This window comes from Polypterus senegalus, chromosome 6, assembly GCF_016835505.1.
Source record: "Polypterus senegalus isolate Bchr_013 chromosome 6, ASM1683550v1, whole genome shotgun sequence".
In the NCBI taxonomy this organism is placed as follows: Eukaryota; Metazoa; Chordata; class Cladistia; order Polypteriformes; family Polypteridae; genus Polypterus; species Polypterus senegalus.
The window spans coordinates 125,979,302-125,984,939 of NC_053159.1; the positions used below are offsets into that span (position 1 = coordinate 125,979,302).

Below are 5,638 nucleotides of genomic sequence, written 5' to 3' on the forward strand. Positions count from 1 at the left end.
AACACAGGGTCACGGGGGTCTGTAATTGAATCCATTGAACCTTTTGAATGTAAGGAGAAACCACCAGTGTAATAAGCAGGGATTATACCTGCAAATTTATTTTCTCACAGAAATATTCGTTGCTGCGTGGTTGTGTATACATATATTTTGTAGTTAACACATTGTCATCTGTTAATTCCATATTTTGTGGGAATGAGGCCATTATGAGGGGGTTCTCAAATCAAACTTAATTTGAAAATAAGTTACCCGTCACTGACAGTAGGCACCGCTGGGATTCGAACCCAGGATCTCCTGTTTACTAGACAGGCGCTTTAACCAACTAAGCCACGGCGCCTCCAGCTGTTGTGTATGGACGGGTGCGCGCGTCCCATTACTGAGTGGCGCGCACTGCGCACGTTCACGTCAATCTCCGGCTGTTAGAGGCGCAAGTCGCAGTCGGCTGAGCCAAGCTAACTTCCATACCTCCACGCTCATTACACCGTAACAGACACTCAGAAAACATACAAATGAAAATGTGGCAGAACCGACCGGAACAGAATCAAGTCAAGTAGGGAACCAGACACCGCATTAAAGTCAAAATTACTTTTAGAGAACATCTTTATATTCGCCGCATGAGTAAGTATTAAGAAAACAAGGCAATGGGTCGATGCACACTGCAGATGATTTCCAAATGCAGCACCATGGCTGGTGTCCAAACATCTGAGGCGTGGACATGTCAATCCTCTCTTCTGATGACTACATTGGCTCCCTGTAGCAGCATGCATTAAGTTCAAATCCTTGATGCTTGCCTACAGACTAGTCAATGGATGAGCGCACAGAATATGGAGACACTTGTGAGGGCCTATACTACTTATGAACAACTCCGATCTGCTGATTAATGCTGTCTGGTGATGCCACCTCTGCATAATAGTAAATCTCAGTCCAGTCCTCCTCCAGTGGGCTCTGAGGCTTGGGATCTGCACTGGCAGTCACAACGTTGGCAGTTCAAATCCCGTAAATGCCAGTGACTTTACTTTGTTGGACCCTTAACCTGTCCTGGATATGATGTTGATCTGCAGCCAGCCCTGCAAGGAGGGAAAACTCTGGGGTTGGTGGCAGGATTGGCACTCCAGCCACCATAACTCTCACAGTTCAATTCCATTTGAACTAGTGTGGTGCTGAGGTGCCACCGATTGCCCTAATCTGCGATCATGTGATGCGTGCAGCAGTGTACTGTATCAGCGCATGCTCCTTAACTCTCTTTGGTTCCTGGCTCAAAGAGGTTTTATCAGACTTGTCCAAGTCGTTTGATTTCTTCCATAAAGGTCATCAAGTCTTGGGATTCTTGAGCTACTAAACAATACCAACCTGCTGACATTTACTTTCTGAGGTTCCTGTTTCCTCTTCCATTGCAACCTGGCAAGAGTAACTGTGATTATTACATGTATCAGCCTTTAAGCTACTCTGTGCACTTTCTTTATTAATAATAATTGGAAAGCATCCATAAAGTAACAATTTCATTTAGAAACTTTGCTTTTTATATAATTAGAATTAAATATTTGTATAATTTTTGTAAAGCACTTTAAGCTGCATTTGAATCATGCACTGCTAGTTTCTACTTTTTAAATTCATTTATCTACATATGCACATCCCGGCTGATGCTCTGTTCCTTCTTCTCGCTCCACTTGTCAGTATTTATTCTCACACCAAGAAAGCCATACATACTTAGAGATATCATTTACAGTAGCAACAGTATCATAGAAATACTACTAACTTATAAAACTGGCTGTATAAACCCCGAAAACGCGAATAAACACTAAAGTGTGAATTTCAAGCTAGGACCATTCTTAGGACTCTCGTGGCCCATGCTTGGGGGTGCTGCACCAGCAATGGCCTGGAATTACCCATCAGGACATTTTCTACAAAGAGAACTGACCTTAAAAATACGTTTATTTAAAATGAAAAAGATGAATGTATTAAAACAAGCAATCCCACTATTATCACTTCTACAATTTAAAGCAGCATTCAGACAAAGCTTTGGGGAATTCATCTTGCAAAGGTATTCGTGATGAACTGAGGTCAGCCAGAGTCGAGAAACGGTTTCCAGGAGGTCGTCTGACTTGAACGCGTATCATCAGCTTCAGTCCTGGCCTGCTAGACGTGTGTTTGTGTCTGCTATTAAAACTTTCAGCCCTCAAACCAATTCTCAGGTGCATTCTGAATCTCCTGGCAGAAGTTTTATTTACTCATCACTTTCATTATTTCGCATTGCTGGTGAGAAACTGAAGGAACTGAAAGTGTTGTAAAAATTCTCAAGCTCAGGCCTGGAGCCTCCATGTAGCTGCACAGATTTGTTTCTAAAGCTGTATATGTAGACTGCTAGAGTTTTTGTGTTGTTTTTCGGATTTTCATCTCCATCATGCTGCGGTGGGCTGGCGCCCTGCCCTGTGTTGGCTGGGATTGACCCTGTAGTTAGGATATAGCGGGGTGGATAGTGGATAGTGGATGGATCGCCGTCATGTCATGACTTTCATTCTTGTTTTCCAGTTGTTCTGGTTACGTACTCTATTTTTTTTTTAACTGACGGACCCCAGGGCCGGATTAAGACCCTTATATGCCCTAAGCACTAAGTAATTTCGATGCCCCCTTACACTAGTAATTCAAAATATTAAACCAATATCAAACTAGAAAATAAAATTTTATTTTAAAATCGAAAATTCCAAATTAAGCAAAACATACTTATAGTACGAAGGAAAATCTGTATTTTGTATGCTTCATTTTATTTTTATCTTAATAATTTTCTCCTACTTTTTTCCTTGTAAACTTTTTGATTAGAAATTTTGTTAATAAATATTTATTAGTAAAAAAAAGTTATAAACAATTTTATCCAACAGTAATCAGCTGTACGATTTTCACTTTTACATAATGCAAATGCATCCAAATATCCAAGAATAGAATTAAATAGACTTACCAGAATATTTTTTCCTCAAACTGGGAAGATTTTTTGTTTTTGCTTTAAACAGAAAATAACGCTTTCTACGCACTATAATTTTATTTTAAGTTAAATAACATATAATTCACGAAACACAAAAATTACGTGATAATTTTTAATCAACTATTATTTAAAAATATAAAAACATTGCTTTGAATCGAATTATTTTCACAATATTTTGACATAACATGGCGTTTAACGGAATCACCATGAAACAGGAGGGAGTTCCCCATCATAGATGGCACCAGTAGAACGCACGGTGTAAGGCGCCATCTACGAACAGTGACGACATAGGGAGGTACAGGGAGGCATTATTCATTTTTCAATTAATTTTGAAAAAGGCTATAAATTTTATTAATTAAATAATTTATGTAATAAATTTGACCATGAAAATTTTTTGTGGTGCCCCCTTTACCCTTGATGCCCTAAGTATGTGCTTACTTTGCTTATATGGTTAATCCAACACTGGACGGACCCATTAATGGTTGTGATGCCGAGGGCCCAGCAGCCTTTCTTTTTTCATTTAGTGTTTGTCTGCTCTTCACATTCCTCAAATGTGCCTCTTCAACTTTCTCCAAACAGCTCAGTCCTACACCTCCTCACCAGTCAAGCCCTTCTCCCTCAGATCTTAATTTATCCATCCATCACCAATTTGGCTTCCCTCATTTTTCCATCCCCTGCTCTTCCATTCCCATCACTCTCTTGCCCACATATTGCTCACGTCAACACCACTTCAGCCCTCTTTCCTCTTCTTTGTTAGATATCTCTCCCACTGTTGGTGTACCTCAGATTGTCTCATTTCTTATTTTGCCCTCTTTTTTGTAACTCCACACAGCCATCTAAACACTTTTATTTCTGCCACGTCTATATTCTTCTCCTGCGCTCCCTTTATTGCCCAGGTCTCGGCTCCATACCTCATTGTTAGTTTCACCACCGTCTTAAAAAATCACAAAATTCTCCTGATAATGTCTTCTAATTGTTCCATCCATACTGCACTCTAAGTTCTCTCTGTCTAATTTTCCATCTTCTGCTACCACTAATCCTACATAATATTTAAATGTATCCTCATATACACTCACCTAAAGGATTATTAGGAACACCTGTTCAATTTCTCATTAATGCAATTATCTAATCAACCAATCACATGGCAGTTACTTCAATGCATTTAGGGGTGTGGTCCTGGTCAATACAATCTCCTGAACTCCAAACTGAATGTGAAAATGGGAAAGAAAGGTGATTTAAGCAATTTTGAGCGTGGCATGGTTGTTGGTGCCAGACGGGCCGGTCTGAGTATTTCACAATCTGCTCAGTTACTGGGATTTTCATGCACAACCATTTCTAGGGTTTACAAAGAATGGTGTGAAAAGGGAAAAACATCCAGTATGCAGCAGTCCTGTGGGCGAAAATGCCTTGTTGATGCTAGAGGTCAGAGGAGAATGGGCCGACTGATTCAAGCTGATAGAAGAGCAACTTTGACTGAAATAACCACTCGTTACAACCGAGGTATGCAGCAAAGCATTTGTGAAGCCACAACACGCACAACCTTGAGGCGGATGGGCTACAACAGCAGAAGACCCCACTGGGTACCACTCATCTCCACTACAAATAGGAAAAAGAGGCTACAATTTGCACGAGCTCACCAAAATTGGACAGTTGAAGACTGGAAAAATGTTGCCTGGTCTGATGAGTCTCGATTTCTGTTGAGACATTCAAATGGTAGAGTCAGAATTTGGTGTAAGCAGAATGAGAATATGGATCCATCATGCCTTGTTACCACTGTGCAGGCTGGTGGTGGTGGTGTAATGGTGTGGGGTATGTTTTCTTGGCACACTTTAGGCCCCTTAGTGCCAATTGGGCATCGTTTAAATGCCGTGGGCTACCTGAGCATTGTTTCTGACCATGTCCATCCCTTCATGACCACCATGTACCCATCCTCTGATGGCTACTTCCAGCAGGATAATGCACCATGTCACAAAGCTCAAATCATTTCAAATTGGTTTCTTGAACATGACAATGAGTTCACTGTACTAAAATGGCCCCCACAGTCACCAGATCTCAACCCAATAGAGCATCTTTGGGATGTGGTGGAATGGTAGCTTCGTGCCCTAGATGTGCATCCCACAAATCTCCATCAACTGCAAGATGCTATCCTATCAATATGGGCCAACATTTCTAAAGAATGGTTTCAGCACCTTGTTGAATCAATGCCACGTAGAATTAAGGCAGTTCTGAAGGCGAAAGGGGGTCAAACACCGTATTAGTATGGTGTTCCTAATAATCCTTTAGGTGAGTGTATGTTGTCCTCTTCCTATTGATCTTTAACCCTCTATCTTCCAAAGCTCTTCTCCATTCTTCCCAACTTCCTCTTTTTCTGGTGCTGCACAACACAAAGTCATCAGCAAAGAGCCAGCAGCAGGGGGGATTGCTCTTTTCTCCCACCCCTCAACACACTCCTGACCTGATCAAAGACTTGAAGCACATCCCAGGTACACAGCCAGCTCGCTCGAAGTGCTCTCGTCTGTCGCTTCAACATACAGCGAGACCTGAGGAATCGTCCCAACAGCAGCATGCAAAGAACTTGAAAATTCAGTTCTCTCGCACATTTGAGGTTTAACTAATAAAACGTGATGCATTAAATGTGTACACACTGTTAACTAAAGCAGCAGA

At 41.2% G+C, this 5,638-nt stretch overlaps 1 non-coding gene across 1 annotated transcript; it reads right to left on the reverse strand.

The window, feature by feature from the left end:
- Positions 1 to 260: 260 nt before the first annotated feature.
- Positions 261 to 334, reverse strand: trnat-agu. Its single transcript has one exon. It is a non-coding gene; the product is annotated as a tRNA-Thr (tRNA).
- Positions 335 to 5,638: the final 5,304 nt, after the last annotated feature.